We start from the raw sequence: 20,380 nt of genomic DNA, 5'->3' as shown, positions 1-20,380 counted from the left end.
AAAGTGACACTTAGATCAACGACTTTGAAAAGAGTGTGCAGAAAAAAAACTTGTGCTTGTAAGGTTAATTAATCTAGGACAAAGGAGGGAAGAATATATAATGGGGAAAAGATTGTTTCTTCAACAAATGGTTTTGGGTAAACTGGACAGGTATATGCAAAAGAATGAAACTGAATTACTTTCGTAAGCTATGAAGAAGAGTAAACTCAAATGGATTAAAGACCTAAAAGTGAGGCCTGAAATCATAAAACTCATACAAGAGAACACAGGCAGGTATCTATTTGACATCATCTGTAGAATTATTTTTCTAGATATGTCTCTTTAGGCAAGGGAAAAAAATCAACTATGAGACTATACCAAAATAAAAAGGCTTTGCACAGAGAAAGAAACCATCAACAAAACAAGGCAACCTATTGAACGGGAGAAGATATTTCCAAATAATTTATCTGTTAAGGGGTTAATATTAAAAAAAATCCAGAGTGTAAACAACACCTACCCCCCTCCCAAATAATCCAATTAAAAAATGGACAGAGGACCTGAATAGACATTTTACCCAAAGACATATAGATGGCCAACAGACACATGCAAAGATGTTCACCATCACTGACCATCAGGGAAATGCAAATCTAAACTACAATGACATATCATCTTATACCTGTTAGAATGGCTAGGATCAAAAACATGAGTAACACATGTTGGTAAGAATACTGGGTGGGAGGTAGGTAAGGTACCCTTGTACGCTATTGGTTAAAATGCAAATTGGTACAGCCACTGTGGAAAACAGTAGGTGGGTTGCCCAAAAAATTAAAAAAATAGAGTTACCCTAAGATCCAGTAATTCCACTACTGGATCTTTAACAACAAAAAATTAAAACACTAAATGAAAAATATGTATGCACCCCTATGTTTATTGTAGCATGATTTACAATAGCCAAGATATGGAAGCAACCCAAAGTATCCATCCATAAATGAATGTATTAAAAAGAAGTGGTATATATACAACAGAGTATTAGTTGGTCATAAAACAAAACAAAACAAAACAAACAAAAAAACAATGTTATCTGGTTATTTGCAACAACATGGATGGACCTGGTGGTGTCAGGGGAGAAGTGGGTAGTGGAGGGGATTGATGAGACAGATAAGGACAATAAGAGTACACTTATTGTGAAAAGAACTCAATAAAGCACAGAATTGTTGAATCATTATATTGTATTGAAACTAACACTATGTTAATTGTACTTCCATAAAAAAATTTTAAGTGTTTTGGACTAAGAGCTTAATATAAGATGTTGTGAATTAGTTTTTGAAGGATAGCTGATCCATAAAACAATATTTAGTAATAAGATATAAATAAATATTAAATCTTTAAAAATATTTTAATGTTTATTTCTTTTTCAGAGAGAGAGACAGAGAGAGACAGAATCAAAAGCAGGCTCCAGGCTCTGAGCTGTCAGCACAGAGCCCAAAGCAGGGCTTGAACTCATGAACCATGAGATCATAACCTGAGCCAAACTTGGATGCTTAACTGAGCCACCTAGGCGCCTCTGAAATCTTAATAATACATGTATACATATTTAAATAAGATATCTATTACATACTGAATTGATTACTAAGTATTGTTTATGTAATGAGGCATACCTGAGTTATTGTTCCAGTGAACTCCCAATGACTAGTTGTGGCACTTTGGGCATTTAAATTATTTATATTAAGACTCAATTTCCTTTTGTCTAAAATTTTATGTCTAAAATGACATAATTATACCTATCTTAAGTTATATGTATCATTAAATTTTATAATGCAGGTAAAGCATTCAGCATAATCTCTGACATATTCCAAGTCCTCAATGAATGTTAGGTCCATTTTTCAGCCTATTAATACTAACGACTTGTATGGTCTCATTTTATTACAAGTTGTGACTGTTATACCATTTTATAGATGAATAACCTGACACTTAGGTTAAATATTATATCCAATATGCACATAGTATTTATCATAGCAAATCTAATGGTCAACTGGTATTTGATCCCCAAGTACCATCTCCAGAGCTCATTGACTAAACTTGAAAATTAATACTTCCTTTATATAATCATGACTTGTGCTGCTAGATAACATAGATTGGATATTTTATCTACGATCTAGGGACACTGATCATGATTATCTGAAGGAAATATTCACTCAAATAGTTCACAAGCTATTCCTTTATTAGCAGCATTAATGTGGATACAATGAGATAAGCAAGCAGGACAAACACAAAGTAATTGCTCTCAAACAAGTCACATTCTAGAAAACAGATCAATATCATAACAGAGTCCACTATGAGCAGTTTCTTGTTTCTGGTAGGCTAGTTTACTTGCATTAATCTTCCTGAATAACTATGTGATAATAGACGGGAAGGTTTTTCGTTTTTGTTTTTTTTTGGTGTATGTGGTTTAATAACAAAAGCATCAAAATGTTAAGTCCTAATAGTTAACATAACAAGAATTTATATCTGATTCCCTAGCTAATACAAAATATTTAGTCTCGAAATTGCCTTAATGTGATTTTTAATTGGTAAACCCACCAGATGCCTCACAGAAGCAAATAGTTATTTCCACTCAAAGAGGGTTTCTATTCCTCAAAGTAACTTTACTGTATTCTTCAAAGTATCTATATAAATATATTATTTTTCAAATATTATGTTCAGCCAATGGCTATAAACAAAATATAGGAGGAAACTAGACTCAAAAAGCAAGAGCCTGCAAAAACACCAGAGACACACTCATTCCTAGTAATTCTGGAAAGAAAACATATACAACACTAAAAAATGTTGAAATAAAAATGAGTGAGTTTAAGATCAGAAGACGCAGAGCAGATTAAGTTTCATGACAGAATATTTCAGAAGAATTCTTGCAAACATATAGGCAAGAGGAAAAAAAGATGTAAAATGCAGAAGATAACTGAAATTTGGCATAGCAAAAACAAGCTCTATGATGAACAAAGGATAGATGAATAAGGGATAGATTTTTTTAAGTTATTAAATAAAATCCACTACAAATGAATTTAAGTGGTTAGGAAGAAGATGGAATTGAACATCACTCCATTATCTCCAGCTTGGAAGAATGAATGAGCTACAAAGTAGGGAAAGTGTGCATTTTTCTTTTATACTACATATAAGGTGCCTGTTAAATACCTGTAAGGAAAAACCATTGTTATGGCAAGAAATCATCATATTTTAGTTTGATCAGATTTGCTCTTTTTTTTTCCCCCTTGGGAGAACATAATGATGCATTTTACAACACATGAATCTTTAGATTTAATGAAATACAGCTAACAAAGGTAAATGACTACTGAACATTAGAGTACCATATTCTTGACTCCAATCAAATATGCCTACATTAGGGGTGCCTGGGTGGCTCAGTTGGTTAAGCGTCAGACTTCAGCTCAGGCCATGATCTTCTACTTGTGGGTTCAAGCCCTGTGTTGGGCTCTGTGCTAACAGCTCAGAGCCTGAAGCCTACTTCAGATTCTTTGTCTCCTCCTCTCTATGCCCCTCCCATGCTCATGCTTTGTCTCTGTCTCTCAATAAATAAATGCTAAAAATATTTAAAAGTAAAAAAAAAAAAAACCAAATATGCCTACATTAGTAATGATGCAGATATATTATTCACATTCATGTGTGTAGATCCCAAATTCCTGATAGAAATATTTACTCAGTTTGTTTTAAATTAGAAAACTATTACTGCAGAGACTATAGCTGGTTATTAATATTCCACAGCATTTTGCTTTAAAAATACATTTAAAAATGAAACGATTGATTTAAATATCATAGAAATCAAGAAGAAATATAAACATTATAATATTAATGTTACCATGCATAATGAGAAGTTCACATATATGTAAATTCCATTATATACTTCCCTTCTCCCCTAGAGTTCTGAAAATTAATACAAAAAATCTAATTCTCCTATAAAATATGGGTTCTTTCTCCCCTCATCCATAATTAGTGTATGGGTTAAAACTACAATAGTCATTTGGTAATTCTGCCTTATAACTTATTCTAAAACTGATTTATTTGCCATGTACTTATAATAAGCTATAAACTTCTTAAACATCTTAAGCTAACAATTTTGGTAAAACACAGCATTTGATGCTATATGCATCATCATTGTCAGAGATGTACTTTTCATCTTTAAGAAAGTCAGTTAGCTAAAAAAGGATTTGATCAAGCTGTAGTTGGTGGTCTATTAAGGTAGAGACTTTGATGAATCAAAATACAATTCAGATGTGAAGGGACATTACGTTCTCATCGAGCACCGGAAATGATTTCATCATTGGGCAGATGCAGTATCCCTGGCACCACCAACTCTTCTGCAAAACCTGAATGTGAACGTCCTTTGGTGACACTGAACCAAGGGATACAATTCTCAGAAAATCTAAAGAAACAAGTAATTTCATCAAGTGCTTGATGTTTTACTCTTTAGAAGAAGATGTATAAAAAAATTATACTGATGATTTAGTGCTTATCCGCATGGGTCCTTGTATTACATTTTCCAGGTTCTAGACGTAACATTGCAAACAAAAGATTTTAAATCAATTTCAGAAAGCATAACCCAGATGAATGATATCAAAGGTCTGAAAGAATTTAAAATATATGGTAAGTTAAACTTGAATGCTTTAAATTAGCAGCAGATTGAGGATTTTTTGTTATTTTGAGGCTTAGAATTGTCAAGGCATGTGTTCCCCCAATATGCAGAATTCAAAAAAAAGATTTTAACCAAATATACAAGGAAAACAAAATAACTCCTCCACTGGTCTACTCATTTTAAACAATATAAAAATAGTTCCTCTTTGAAGGAAGAAGTGAAACATGTTGATGTCAAGTTATTGATTCAGTGCGTAACAAGCAAACTGGCACTTTAGGGGAAAAAAAAGTGAGTGGTACAGTTAATTCTTCATCGGTTATCAAACATGCCCCAAATGAAAATTTCTCCATTGTGGCGATGTTTAAAAAGCAAAATGTCATTAGCCATCACGGAATCCCTAATATAAAAATCAATCACCCATTTCATTTAATAGACTATTCTCAAAGGTATTTCTAACCAGGATTTAGCTAATAACTGTAAAAACCAAAGGAAAAAGCCTATGTATTATTTTGTGTATTTCTAATAATTCAGTCACACTCATACACCTTAAAGGGAATACAGAAACTCCAAAACCAGGTTGAATTAAAAAATAAAATCAGGTAGTGTAATTATGAATTTGTTCCTTCTGGTTTGATGAAATGCATCTATTCTATGTTGTATAGTCTGTGCACTTAGGAACATCTGTACTTATATTGTTGTGTAAAATGAACAGCTACTGAGCTCTAATGGACTTCATTCTGGGTTTTAAAATTCCTGAAAATGACTTTGAGATCATTAACTCTGTAAGCACTAATGCATGCTGCACTCGTTAGAGTGTAATAAAGACAAACTTGAGTAGCTAACCTTAAAACTGCCTTAATTCTAAAAAGAAACGTGTACATATTTTTGTCATCAAAGCAGGAATAAAAAACACATGATTTATTATATTTTTGTATTTAAAATGTCATTTAAAAAAACAGATAATGGATGTGTAACTTGCAGAATTTTCCTGAGTAAGTTGAAGGAAATTCTCTTTGAGGCTTTTTTGCTTGAACTTCTTTATTTGGACCACAATTTAAGTGACCCATCCAGGATTGGGTGATCATCATCTCTAGTGACTAGACACTAGTTCACCCACTTTTTTAATAAACACTTCTTTACATACACATATTTAATTCATAGAGAATAGTGTTGGGGAAAAACGTGCTTTACTAGTTGATCAGTTATCACTTTGATAAGAAAGGACCATGTTATCTTACCACTTTGATAAGCAATATATCAATTATTTGATAAGCAATATGTTAACGTTAGTGTATACCTCTATAGCAAAGCAAACAGAATTATCTGCATAATGTATACAATGATTACATTCTGTAAAATTGGCCAAACAGTGGAAAAGAAATAAAGTGTCTTCAACATTAGATCCAGATCATATGCTAACTCTGCCTCCACAGATTGTCGCCATTCATAGTCTTGAAATGCTGCATAATATGTAAGTCACTCACACAAGTTATTGAACTATGCAGGCCTGAATTAAGCGATGTTCTGGTTATTGAATAACATGACCAAATTAAAATTCCAAGATACTTTAGTATTATTTTTATATTAAAACAAATATGATTTTCTACAACTGAAATGGGTAAAGGTGAAATTCCCAAATATCTCTGACAATGAAGTATAACATTATGATACTGATAATACAAAAGAAAATTTTATCTTCAAATTTAAATGTTTTGTCCACCAAAACTTTAGAGCTTTTATTTGTAAGAAATTAAATATCCTGAATTTGTTGGCAAATACATTCCATATACACTTGTGGACCATTGTATGCATATTTATTGTCATAATAATTTTTATTATTCTGATTATCCTGTATTACTGATTATAAGCATGCTTCCTTCTCTTTTGTATTTTCTCATTCTTTCTCTTTATCTCTTAAACCTTAAAGTTATGCACCAAGTAGGACGATTCATATAAACATATGATAATGAGTTTGCTTAGAGTCTTACTTTAGAAATATATGCTAAATTTCAGTTTAAAAATAAACTTCTAACGTTAGTTTCATATTTACAGTAAAGTTGCAAAAATAACATACAGAAGTCCCATGAACACTACAGAAAGTTCCACCTATTATTACAATCTGGTATTAGTATGGTAGTTTGGGTATAATTAATAATAAGATATCAGTACTGGCTCACTAATATCCATACTTTATTCACATTTTCTTAGTTATACCTTGTGTCCTTTTTCTTCTTTCATGATCCCATTTAGGAACCAAGTTACATTTAGCCTTTATATCTTCTTAGGTCCCTCATGGCTGTGACAGTTTCTCAGGCTTTCACGGTTTCTGATGACCCTGATAGTTTTGAGGTATACTGTGTTATTATTTTTTAGGTGTTCCTCCATTTAAATATGTATGATGCTTTCCTCATGAATGAGATTTTATCTTCTTATATCTATCTTTATCTTTATCTTCTTATATCTATCATATATATATATATATATATATGCCAACTTTAATTTTGCATGTTATCTGTTTTCTATTCTTTTACTTTCAAAGTTAAATATCCTTAGTTTTAAGGTGTGTCTCTTGCAAACAGCCTATTTTACCAATATTTTTTTCAAGTTTCAGATAGAAAATGTGCACGTGAGTTTTATCTACTATAAACTACTTATTTTCCTCACATGAATTGGTTCCCATTCTTCCTTCTATTTTATTCCATCTTTTGATCATATATAAAAGTAAACATTCAGCTAGAAGAAAACTCATAGTATTAGTCTCAGGTTCCACACCAAGAATCTAGAATAACAAGAGCAAAATAGGCAAAGAGCAAGAAGGAAAGAATAAAGATAACAGAAATAAGTTGAACTTAAAAGAGAAAATTTAGATTACCAGTGAATCAAAAATTTGTTTGAAAGAACAATACAATTGATAAACTTTGAGCAAGTGTGACAAAGATACAAACTACCAACATCACGTCTGAGAGCAGATATACACACTGTACAGACATCAAAAGTATAATAAGGGAACACAATGAACAACTCTACCTAAATTTGACAATGTAGATTAAATGTTCCAGTTCCTTAAAAATGGAAAACTTCCACAAAATATCTAATATAAATTAATGTGATTAGCCTATAATTTTATGCATTTGAATTCATAATTTAAAAGCTCCCCCAAATTCTCATGTATCATTTCACTTAAGAATTTTTTCAAATCTTTAAAAAATTAACACCAATTCTATATAGTATCTTCCAAAAAAGAGAAGAGGAAGAACACTTCCAGTATTTTAAGAACCTTTTATTTTTCTGATTCCAAACCGAAGACAATAAAAAGGTACTAAGGTCAATATCCATCATGAATACAGGCACAAAAATCCTGAAAGATATTTTTAAATAAAATTCAGCAAAAATATAAAAAGTATTATACAACTTGACCAAGTGAGGCTTATTCTACAAATCTAAGACTAGTGAAATATTTGAAAAATCAGTGAAAGAAAAAGAAAAATCGCTGTAACCTGATATATTAATATTTTAAGAATTCCACTGTTAGCACTCTTATTCAACATTGTGCTAGAATTTCTAGTCAGTATAAAAGGGAAAAATAAAGAAGACACTAGGCATATGGATTAGAAAAAAAATCCCTATTTACAGATGACATTATTGTTTAGGGTATCTCAAGGAATTTAATGCTCAATTAATTGGCAAGTTCATTTAGGTCACAAGAGACATGACAAACAAAATAACTGCAATTTGATGTATTAGCAATTACCACAAGTACACCAAAATTAAATACATAATGCCATTTTCAGCTGCTTAAGAAAGTGAAATGCACTGGTGTAAATCTAACAAAACATGTATAGAACTTGTGTGCTAAAAAAATCACAACACTGATGAAGAACTTCAAAGATTTACATAAAGAGGCACACTATCCTCATGGATAGGAAAATTCAATTAAAATGTCAATTTTCGGGGCCCCTGGGTGGCTCAGCGGGTTGAGCCACCGCTTCATCTGAGGTCATGATCTCACAGTCTCTGAGTCTGAGCCCCACATTTGGTTTTTGCTGACAGCTCAGAGCCTGGTGCCGACTTCATCAGATTCTGTGTCTCCCTCTCTCTCTGCCCCTCCCCCGGCTCACAATCTGTCTCTGTCTCTCTCAAAAATAAAATAAAAACATGAAAAAAACCCTAAAAATGTCAATTTTCTCCAAAACATTTTAACCTAATTATTCTCTAAATCACAATTTTTTTATAGATATAGATAAATTTATTCTAAATTTATATGGAATAGCAAATAGAACTAGAATAGCTCATGGAAGTCTATACAAATTCAAGAGTTTAGTGGCGACAATAATCAATCCCGTATGGTAATGGTGGAGGCATAGGCATGCAGATTAATTGAACAAAGAGCCTGAAAATAAACTGAAACAAGAATGCCCAACAACACAAAAGTAAGTCAACAGAAGAATAATGCTTAAAAAAAAAAAAAAAAAGGTGTGCAACTGGACCACCATAAGTTAAATAGAAATGAACTTTGACTTAAGTTTTACACCTTAAAAGTATTATTCCAAATTGATCATAGAGTAAAATCTCAAACATAAGACTACACAATTTTTAGGAAAAACAAAGAAGAAAAATATTTTAAATTTAGGAATGGGCAGGATTTCTTAGACTTGGCACCAAAGTACAATATATAAAAGGAAGACTGAAATCATGGATTTAAAGAATTAAAAACTTTTGCTCTGTGAAAAACCGTTAAGAAGATGGAGGAGAAAAAGAAAAAAAATGGAGCTACCAAGTGCGAGAAAACATTTCAAACTGCCTATTTGACAAAGAGTAGTATCTAGACTAGATCAGTAATATATTGCCAACCTCAATAATAAAGAACAAAACATCCAATTAGTAAATGGGCAAAATACATAAACTTTTCAGAGTATACACAGATGGCAAAAACATGTAAAGATGTCCAACATTATAGTCATTAGAGAGATGCAAATTAATGCTGCAGTGAGGTATCAGTACACACCTATCTAAATGTCTCAAATTAAAAAAAAAAATTGTTTTTAAGTGTCAACACCAGATACTGGCAAGGGTGTTGAAAAGAACAAAACTCTTACACTGCTGTTAGAAAGGTAAAATAGTAGATCAGCTCTGGAAAAGAGTTTGTTTCTGAAATCTAAATATATAATAACCATAAGCTAGTAATTACACTCTTGGGTATTTATCCCCCCCAAAATGAAGATTATATTAGCACTAAAACCTGTACCCAAATGTTTTTAGCAGATTTATAATGTCCAAAAGCTGGAAACACAGACACCTTTCAAAAGATAAATGAATGGCTAAGCAACTGGTACATCCATATCAGGAAATATTTCAGAGCAATAAAAAGGAATGGGTTGATATGTGTAACACATTGGGGACTCAATCCACAGAGAATTATTGAATTATAGACTATCCTGGAAGGTTATAAGCATAAGATTTCATTTTTCTAACATTGCTAAAATGACCAAATTGTAGAGATGGAGAATGAATCAGTGGTTGCCTGATGCAACTGTCAAAGAGCAACATGTGGGATCTCTGGAAGAGTGATGGAAATATTTGGAATTCTAACTATATTAACACCCGTATGATGGATTTGCTAAATTTTATCAGTGGGACAAAGAATGCATGGGATGTCTGTTTCATTTCTTACAACTGTATGTGAATCTATAATCATCTTAAATTTTTAAAAGGGAAAAATCAATAGTAGTTTTCCATGTATTGATATAGACTAACGCACAGAGTTTAAGCATCAATACTTGCTTTAGCTTCCTATCTCATGTGCAGTATTTCTAGTTTCCTTTATTTGTAAGGAAGTAAATGTTCAGCTGCTACTTTCACATGTAGAACACAGGAATCCATGTTTTCACCATTGTTTGTATTTTAATTCTGTTCCTTTGTATAGAAGTATTGTTTTCCAGACCAGCTATTTCATTTTTATTAGAAATCAGTATCCTGTCTATATCTTTTTCGGCATCTATATCTGTGTATGTACCCATATTTATTTACCTAAATTTATTTTAATAAGAGTAAGTGCTTCATGGTGTTTATTTGTTTTGCAATCTTGATGGGAAGTACCTCATGAAAATAAATGTTTACAAAATGTGCTGGCACCAAATCTTTGCTCAGTGTGGAGTATCAAGAAACATGTCATAAATAATTGTGTTCAGAACCGAACAACTGTTGAGAATCTAGAGTTGATAAGCTTAAAGTTTCATTGCTTAAAATAAATGGTGGATGTTTGAGATGTTGAAATTTTCTTACCTGTTTTCAATGTTTAATCAGTGTGGAGGAAGTGGATACAGAAAATTTCCTTCCAGAAGGGTAATAGACCAGGACAGGAGTTAGATTAGCATAACTTCAATAAAACACAGACCAGCAACACTTCAAAGATTGTGAAAGCAAGCATTTGTCAACGATACAACTGAGAAAACTTTCAGGGATGGTCATAGTATGGATCATCTCTGTTGGCATTACAAAAATGCTTACGGATCAAGTACTGTCAAGACGAGATGAGGGTAGAATACACCAATAAAGTGATTACATTTGCTACCTATTTTCCATTATTTATTCAATAATTAAAATATATATTAGGGCATGTGGGTGGCTCAGTGGGTTAAGTGTCGACTTTGGCTCAGGTCATGATCTCCCAGCTTGTGAGTTCGAGCCCAGCTTCGGGCTCTGTGCTGACAGCTCAGAACCTGGATCCTGCTTCGGATTTTATGTCTCCCTTTCTCTGCCCCTTCCCCAGCTCGTTCGTTCATTCACTCTCTCAAAAATAAATAAACATTTAAAAAATTTTAAAAAATTATATACATTTACTCAAAAATATTTATAGGATAGCTACTTGATATTATAGTTTTAGATACTGGAGGTGGAAAAAAACTGCTTATTCTTTTACTATGGTGCCTGTATGCTATTTTAAAAGATTAACAATATTCAGGCAAACAAAGATATCAAGGAGACAACACAACAGCGGTGAGAGTTTTAAGACAGGGATGTTTCATGTAGTTTTTCAAGAGAAGAATTCTTTCAAGAGTTGATAATTTAGCTGAGATCTGTAAAAGAAGAATGGCTTATCAATGAAATCATATGTGCAGAGATATTTTTTGAGCAGAACTAGCAAGTACAAAATTCTTAAAAATTATGACTATGTTTACACTCAAAATGTGTTTTCAGAAGGCAAATACAAAAATATATTGTTAAATTTTAACTATAATTAAGAAAGATGAACTCTTCTTTATATTAGTTCCTGAGATATACTTTAGGTGTGAGAATTCCTAACTGTACCTGAGAAAGGTGGAAAGTTGCACACAGCTATCATCTCCTAATGTATAAATGTACATTAAGCTATGTTTATCTGCTAATCTTGTGCCCTAAATGCTAAAAATGTATTATCTTAGCAAAAGATATTTTGAGGCCTATATAATGTCTATAAACAAACTTTTGATACTAAATATCCTGACAGCTACCAACATTTCCTCATTAAAACATAAGTCTAGGGGTGTCTGGGTGGTTCAGTCGGTTAAGCATTTGACTCTTAATCTCAGCTCAGGTCATGATCTCTCAGTTCATGGATTCAAGACCTGTGATGTCAGCACAGAACCTGCTTGGGTTTCTCTGTCTCCTTCTGCATGTCTGCCCTTCCCTGCTCATGTCCTCTCTCTCTCTCTCAAATATAAATAAATAAATCTTTAAAAAATAAGTCTGATGAATAAAACTCTAATTTATTGGTAGATTTCAGGAAGAATATGAGGCAATATATGAATGGATTAAGTAATGACATGGATATTGTACACATAAGGTGGATGTATTGACCACAGTTTTACAGGTTAATAGCTTACTGAATTATTTTCTCCCACACTCTAAAAATATGGTTCACATCTTCAAATCAATTAGCATCACTAATTTGTCAAATAGGTTAATAGTGGAAGACCTGTCTGATATAGAATTGAGTAATTCCATCAGAAAAAAAAAAAAAAAACACACAAGAAGAGAAGAAAAAAACTTAAGGTGCCAAGTTGTAAGTATTAAAAATTAAGTGCTGCAAACATAAACACATTCTAGCTGAATTAAACACTAAATTCTAGAAAATTAAACACTAAACTATCTATGAGAATGTGCAATGCCATTATCACCATCCTTTTCAGGGTTATGATTGCTGTTATCTTCCTAGATATTTATATGCTATTTTTAATTTTTTTTAAACTTGGGAGGAATACATAAACATTTTCAGTATAAAAGTATTCAGAGAACAAAGATGAAAATCAAAACCAAATACTGCCATAAACCCTTGATTGTCAATCCTTCAGTTCAGTTTCTTTGTAAAAGTTAACAACTGATAATCATTTGGATTTGTTCCTTATAAACCTTTCTATTAAACCTGTTATTTTGGATTCAGGGAATGGCTAATTGGTTCTCTTTTACCTTTCCTCTAACACTTTATGTTTCAGAATCCTCTTTCCCCACTGGATTTATAATAATACTAATGTAGATGTAACTTCAGTTCATCTAGTCTGTCAAAAAAAAAAATTGAGGTTGAGAGAATCTATTCAGTGTCCACCTAATTACACTTCTTAGAAAGTAGAAAATAAAAACTGTCTAGACATACATGTCAGGTGTATGTTTAACAGATAAATGTAAACAGTTAACAGTTTAACACATAAATGAAATAAACAATTGACATATTTAGGGAACCATGAATGCCGAAGTTTTGCATCTAAGGATATCCGCCATGCACGGACTCTAGGTTTTAAGGAATGTTAAGTATTCACAAGGATTAACACATAAAACCAAAATAAAATTGTGGAACTTTGCTGTGGCCTCACTTCCAACAAGTTGACCTCTCCACTGAATGCGGGTAGATATGTAAAACCCCCTATTTTCACTAATTAAAGTCCCTAGTAAGACATTCATATTGCATTATTCCTTATGTTTAACACCCAACCCAGAATTCCTTTTTGGGTTTTGTTTCATTTCATATTTCCTCTGACATGAAAGCAACTATTAAGAGAATAACTGAGAGCTAAGAAAGTTGGCCTTTCCTAGGCCACTTTACTAGTTCAGGCTATGAATGATCCAAAAGAGATCTCTTGTGAAAAAGGAGATGAATTGAATAGTAGAAAAGATGTGCCTAAATCTTGAACTGGCCACTTTCTGGGTACTTTTACTACAGTTTTGGAAACCTTAAGACAAGGATTTGGGTAATCCCGTGGTAGCTTCTGGAAACATAAAATGGGTGCCAATAAGGCTTTAAATATGTTAATTAGAATTACTCTATATTACTACCTATATCAAATTGTAGACAAATTATTAAGTGTATAGAAGTTTATAAGGTGAATATAACATCAGAAACTGAAAACATAAAGTTTTCAACAATGGCAAACTTGTATGTGTGTTAACAGATACAAAGTGAAATACTCTCTCATTGCAGGTAATCAAACCTACAGATCTTCATCAAATTTCTTCTATCTACTCGGTCATATCAGAAGAATCCTCATCAAGGATATGGTTTTTCTCAGTTGTACTGTGAATCAACTTCTAATGGAAACCTTATGGTTCCTCCAGTATCTTTGAAGAGTTATCTTGACCTCAGGAACTTGACATTTTGAGAAGTGTAACATAGAAAATATGAAGTCCTATTCTCTGAAAAGTAACTAGATTTATATTACAGGTAGATTAACATTTTAATCCTTTATTTTTTCTTTTTAATAATTTTAATCTATTTTAATCATTTAATTTCAAACAGAAAAATGAAATTTGCCTATGAAAGTTTAAAAATCTAGCAAAAGCTTGCTTGTGCAAAATGTAGAATACAGTATCCATGAGCAGAAACAGGTTTATAAAAAAAATTGTTTTGTGTTTCAAAATGCAAAAAAGAAACACACATATTTGTCACTGAATATGGCAAATAATTTTTCTCAGAAAAATTTAGATTGACTGATGCATACACTTATCATTAAAACAAAAACACACCAACAAATCTTAATGCATTCAGATAAATTATAACAAAGTAATATAAACTCCTGGTAAACTATCAAATGTTCTGTAATAACAAAATCCTTCTTTGCATAGCAATTAAGTTACTCCAGGAGTTTAAGATATTTAGCATTCAGTTTTCAAAACTACATTAAGAATGTTCAAATTAGTTTCAAAATAGTCAGTTGAATGTCTTCCTGGCAATAGTGAAATAACAGAACCAGTGGACCATCAGTGATATTCCTTTTTCACAATACAGTGAGATAGGGTTTATAGGATAATGTACCTCTTTCCCTTAAAAGAAAATACAACAAATCTGTGAAATAAAACTTGAAAACATAAGAGTTAAATAGAATTTAAAGGAAAGGGTTTGAGTAAACACATCACTAGATTAGCCTTCTGAATATCACTGCATGATCACAAAGGCCATAACTTTTCATGGCTATAATTTGTTAATACATATTTGCCCCACCTTCTCTGGGATAAATGAGAGCCCAATTTTCATACAAGAACATTTTTAGTAGCCTGATATGAGTACAAAATGCTGGCTATTGATTATTGCCAGTTGAATTGCCAAACAATGTAGAAAAGCCATCCTTCATGCTGTATGTAAATGCAGAGCTTTAAAAAATCCATGAGTATAATAAAATGTTTTATATATGGTGTTTTATAGCACCATAATTTTTTTGTGAAACAACAGTTTATGGAATAGAAATGATGTAAGCATGAAGAAGAGGGGAAAAAAGATAAATTCAAGGTTACAACAGAAAACTAGGGGCAAACAGAAGGCAAGATTCATTAAAGTACCTATCTCTTAGGTCTTCAAACTGATGAATTAAAATGGAGTATTATGCATTTTTTTTTTTAGAAGTCAATGTTACTTCATAGAGACTAAAGCCCTTGAATATTTTGAACATTCTTCATTCCTTAATGCAGAGTTACTCAAATAATTAGACACATATTTCAGGGCAAATCATAGAGGATATTATGCATTTCTGCTTCCTTTATAGGAATTAAGGTGAGACTCCATTTCAATTTCATTTCATAAGGCTCCACAATCAAGAAAAAAAGCCTTATTAAGATTTTTTAATGCTTTTATAAAGGATCACCAGGTCATTTGGACCAATTGTTCCACTGAGGACAAGTAGAAAAGGTAGGAGACTTACATTGTAAGGAATCAGAAACCTAACAACATTAGTGAAGAACTACCACACAAAGATCAGGAGGAAGATAGAAATTTTGGATACTTGACTCATCTTCTGGGCTATTTGTGCTTTGGTAACTTTAGCCTCTCCTGACTCTCATGAAGTTAAAAAATTAAACTTAACTGCTGAATAAAATTTTTTGTGCCCAGTCAGAAGAGATGAGAAAAGGACCATACACTGAGGTAGGAGAAAATTCCTTAAAAAGTTCAAAGTTTGCTATCATAATTATATAAATTACTATTTAACTACATGGAAAATATAATTACAATATTCTTCTATGTTTGTGTTATGGCCTGAATTGTGTCCACGCCGAAGTCTTATGTTGAAGTTCTAATACCCAAATCTGACCATACTTAGGGCTCTCAAAGAGGTCATTAAAGTTAATTGAACTCAGAAGAGTGGGGGCCTTCTAAGAGAAAGAGTGCTTGGAGGTACATTGAGAAAAAGCCATGTGAGGACATTGAGGAGGCAGCCCTCTCCAAAGCTAAGCCCACTGGCACCTTGATATTGGTCTTCCACACAAAATTGTGAGAATATAAATCTCCATTGTTAATTTTTCTTTTTCCTGTTCAGCTTGATAGCTTACCATTATTCTGTACTCTGGGTTGCTGATCCATTCTTCTGCTTCCTCTATTTATTCCCTCTAGTATATTTTTAATTTCAGTTATTTTATTCCTCTCTGATCTGTTCTTTAGGTGTCCTAGCTTTTTGTTGAGAAAAGAGTAGAGTTGCTCAATGAGACTCCCAAGTCCAGTGAGTATCTTTACGACCATTACTTTAAATTCTCTATCAGGCTTATTGTCTGTTTTGTTTAGAACTCTTCTGTGATTTTTCCCAGTTCATTTGGGGCATATTCCTTTGCCTTATTTTGTCTAATTTTCGGTGTCTGTTTCTATATGTTAGGAAAGCCAGTTACATCTCCTGCCCTTACAAATAGGTGACTTATCGAGAAGAAATCCTGTTGTCTCCCATACTTTAATGTCCCCTGTTCTCCTGGCACTTCAGGGCTATCTCCTAGGTGTGTTGCCTATGCTCTACTTTTGTGGCTCAGACACCTTTGTCTTCACTCCAGTTGTCTACAAGGACTCTCTCTGCCTGTTGTGGGCAGGTTTTGGTCCTTGTGTTGTTAATGGGCTGGTCTGGGGCTGCCTTGGGCTGGAGTTGGGTCAGACCAAGCATTTGCCAGAGCTGAGGTCACACAGAACCAGGCCTATCTCCCTGGGTTATGTCCTGGAGGCTTTTGTTAGTGGGTGAAGCCTACAGTCAGACAGGCTATCTGCCCACAGACCACCAACAGGGCCACAGTCTGGTATGTGTGGTTAATTTCCTCGCTTTCCAGACCAGAATCACTTTGGAGTGGTGCTGGCCCCTGTTAGGGCTGCTTGCATGATGCCATACTTGCAGTGCTGGTTTGGATGGACTCCTGCCAAGGCCAGGTTGGAAAGGTCAAGTCCGCAGAACAGCACAGGGATGGAGTGTGCTGTTACCAAGTTAGGAGGAGAGAGTTTGCTGCACTAGTTCCTACAGGTGTCTGTGTATCTAAGCTGGTAAGCAGAGGAGGAAAATGGTGCCACAGCTCTTTCATTGTTGGTGAAGTCTCCCAAAGGTCTCTGCCTTTCAGGCACAGATTATAAGTCAGTAAACAGATCTCTCTCCCTCCTGTATACCCCAGTATTTTTCAAATTGTTGCTTCTAAGCTCTATGTCAGTGGGGCTGTTGGTTGCACTATCTCTATAAGGGTAAGGACTCAGTTTCCTCTTGCCCTATAGCTATGCCAGAGCCTAGCTTCTGCTTTTTAAAGTTCCACGTGTTAAGCCCCACTGATTTAAGAACTGGACAAGTTAAGCCCCTCTGTTTTTAAAAACCATATGTTTTGGAGATTCCTCTTCCCAGGACAGGTTTCCCATTCCTGATGTGGTGTGGGGTTTGCTGCTTTCCTTCTCTATGCCTCCAGTGGCCCTCCCTCCCACACGGAGAGCCTCACAGGTCAGCTTTGCTCCTTATTGCATCTCCGCCCTCCTTACCGTTTTCTATGTGGCCCTTTCCCTACATTTAGCTGTGGAAAGTCTGTTGTGCTTGTCTTCTAGTCGTTTTCAGGGTTATTTACACTAATATGAGTGTTATCTAGCTGTATCTGTCAGATGAGGTGAGTTTAGGATCCTCCCACTCCATCATCTTCCCTGGAAATCGTCAATTTTTTTTTTAATCTACCTATTCTCTGGTGTTTTGTTATGGCAGCCTGAGGAGACTGAGACATCTTGGAACCTATGTAACACATTTTTCAGCAGTGCATGATTTTTACATTTCTAGCAATGAAGAAATGGAATGATCAGCTATTACCCTCCCACCATAAACCAAGAGAAATATGGAGAAAATATAGAACACAAAATAATTTTTTACTTAGACAATAGGTAACATACAACTGATGCCTGAGAAAAGAGACCAATTTGATGAGTCCCAGCATTATATGGACTTTTTAAACATGAAACAATTCTCAGTGCCCAATAGAAGGAAATCCACAACAGATCACAGACCTGTCTTGAAAGAAAATACAGAAAATCGATTTCAGGGAAAAAAGTCAAAATGGGTAGAACTCATGGCAAAATAACCAAGTTGAGGGAACTACATAAAGAAATAGACAGTCTTTATCTGAATACGAATCTGCAACATAGGGTGAAACCAACCAAGGGTAGATAAGACATCGTTGAGAAAACAAAGTCATTACCTGGTAATTTTAGGTTTAATAATTTTAATAATTACAAGAGTTAAAATAGGGCTGGGAATTATTAGTTTTTACCTGCCCAAGTGATGAATGAACAATATAATGAGTGGAAAACTAAATATTCTGCTTTAGAATTATAATTCAATTAGCTCTAGAATAAAGGTAAGCATAGAACCACACAAAAAGAGCATTAAAATAAACTGAAATGATCAAGCTGGTTTTTATACAATCTACTTGAAAGGTGGGATTTCTAAGTATGCAAATATGAAGTGAAAATATGGCATCTGCACCAATACATGAAGAAATGAAGTAATGATTTAGTTGAAATTAACTAATGTATATATGAGGTGGAACAATATTTTAAGGTAGATTATTAAAATTTGAATATGTATCATAAGAACCCTAGAGCAACCACATGTATACACATATACACAAAGGTGTATTTCATAACTCAATGAGACAAATAGAAAATGAAGAGTGATATAAACATAACTTTTATAAACTGCATGAAAATTAAGAGGTATAAACATTTCAGTTAAAGACATAGTGCCCAAATATGAATATAAAGTGATACCCAGTGTACAATATTATCAACCCTCAACTATAAAGTCATGAATATGTACAGAGTAAAAGAATGTGGAAAAAAAGCCAAGGGTAAGAAAAATCAATGCAGCAGAAATTACCAATATTAATAAAGGACTAAAACCCAATCTTAATATTAAAATTGTAACTTCATTTCCATACCACTGAAATTGGGAACAAAGGTTTCAACCCCTATCACTTCTATCTAGTATTTTTTCTGACGATTCTAAGGAATGCAATAAAGCCAAAAAGAAAGAGGAATGGAGAAAAAAGAAAAGGTCAAAAAGTATAAATTTTGTAATCTATAAAGTCAGACCATTTTTAAATGTTTATTTTTGAAAGAAAGAGAGAGAGACAGAATGTGAGCAGGGGAGGGGCGAGAGAAAGGGAGACACAGAATCCAAAGCAGGCTCCAGGCACTGAGCTGTCACCACAGAGACCGACACAGGGCTCGAACTCACCAGCTGTGAAATCATGACCTGAGCTGAAGTCAGATGCTTAACCGACTGAGTCACCCAGGTGCCTCATGTCAGACCATTTTTATTTCCAGAGAACAATCATTTAAATAGAATCCTAATGAATTTTATAAAATGCTAACAGTATTTAAGTTGACTTTCTTAACTTTCTTAACTTTCTTATGCATAAATATTATGCATAACTCAGTAATAACTCATTAAAAAGAGAAAGGCTGAAAAGCATGTCCTAATTTTCCCTCCTAGTATTTTAAATGCAGAATAACAAATTAAACCAAATATGATAAATATAATACATTTCCAGTCCGATTTTCTAGATTTACGAGACAACACAAAAATTTGTTTCTTTGACTAAAAATTAATGAACTCTTTGGGCTGTTTTTTAGCGAATAAAATTTTTCTTTTACTACACGTCTATTCAATACTCTACTGGAGGTCCTAAGCAGTACAATAAGGTGAGAAATGGAAACAAAATACAAGAATTAGAAATACTCATCATTTGTATGCTTAAGTTAATATAATCCATAAATAAATTATTCTAATTAATAAATTAGTATAGTCACATTTACAGAAAAGATGTAGTTACTACACAAGTTTGTAATCTATCCATTGCCTCTGATTATGGTCCAGAGATTCTGTTCCCAAGAAATAAAGAAGGTAAGCTACTCAAGGGGTGGTGCCTGGGTATCTCAATCAGTTTAGCTTCCAACTCGGTTTCAGCTCAGATCATGATCTCATAGTTGAAGAGTTCGAACCCTACCTCCGTCTCCACACTAACAAT

This window comes from Panthera pardus, unplaced genomic scaffold, assembly GCF_024362965.1.
Source record: "Panthera pardus isolate Hobbes unplaced genomic scaffold, ASM2436296v1 HiC_scaffold_2, whole genome shotgun sequence".
NCBI classification, from domain to species: Eukaryota; Metazoa; Chordata; class Mammalia; order Carnivora; family Felidae; genus Panthera; species Panthera pardus.
The sequence above is the reverse complement of the archived record's forward strand: the minus strand, read 5'-3'. Positions refer to the sequence as shown.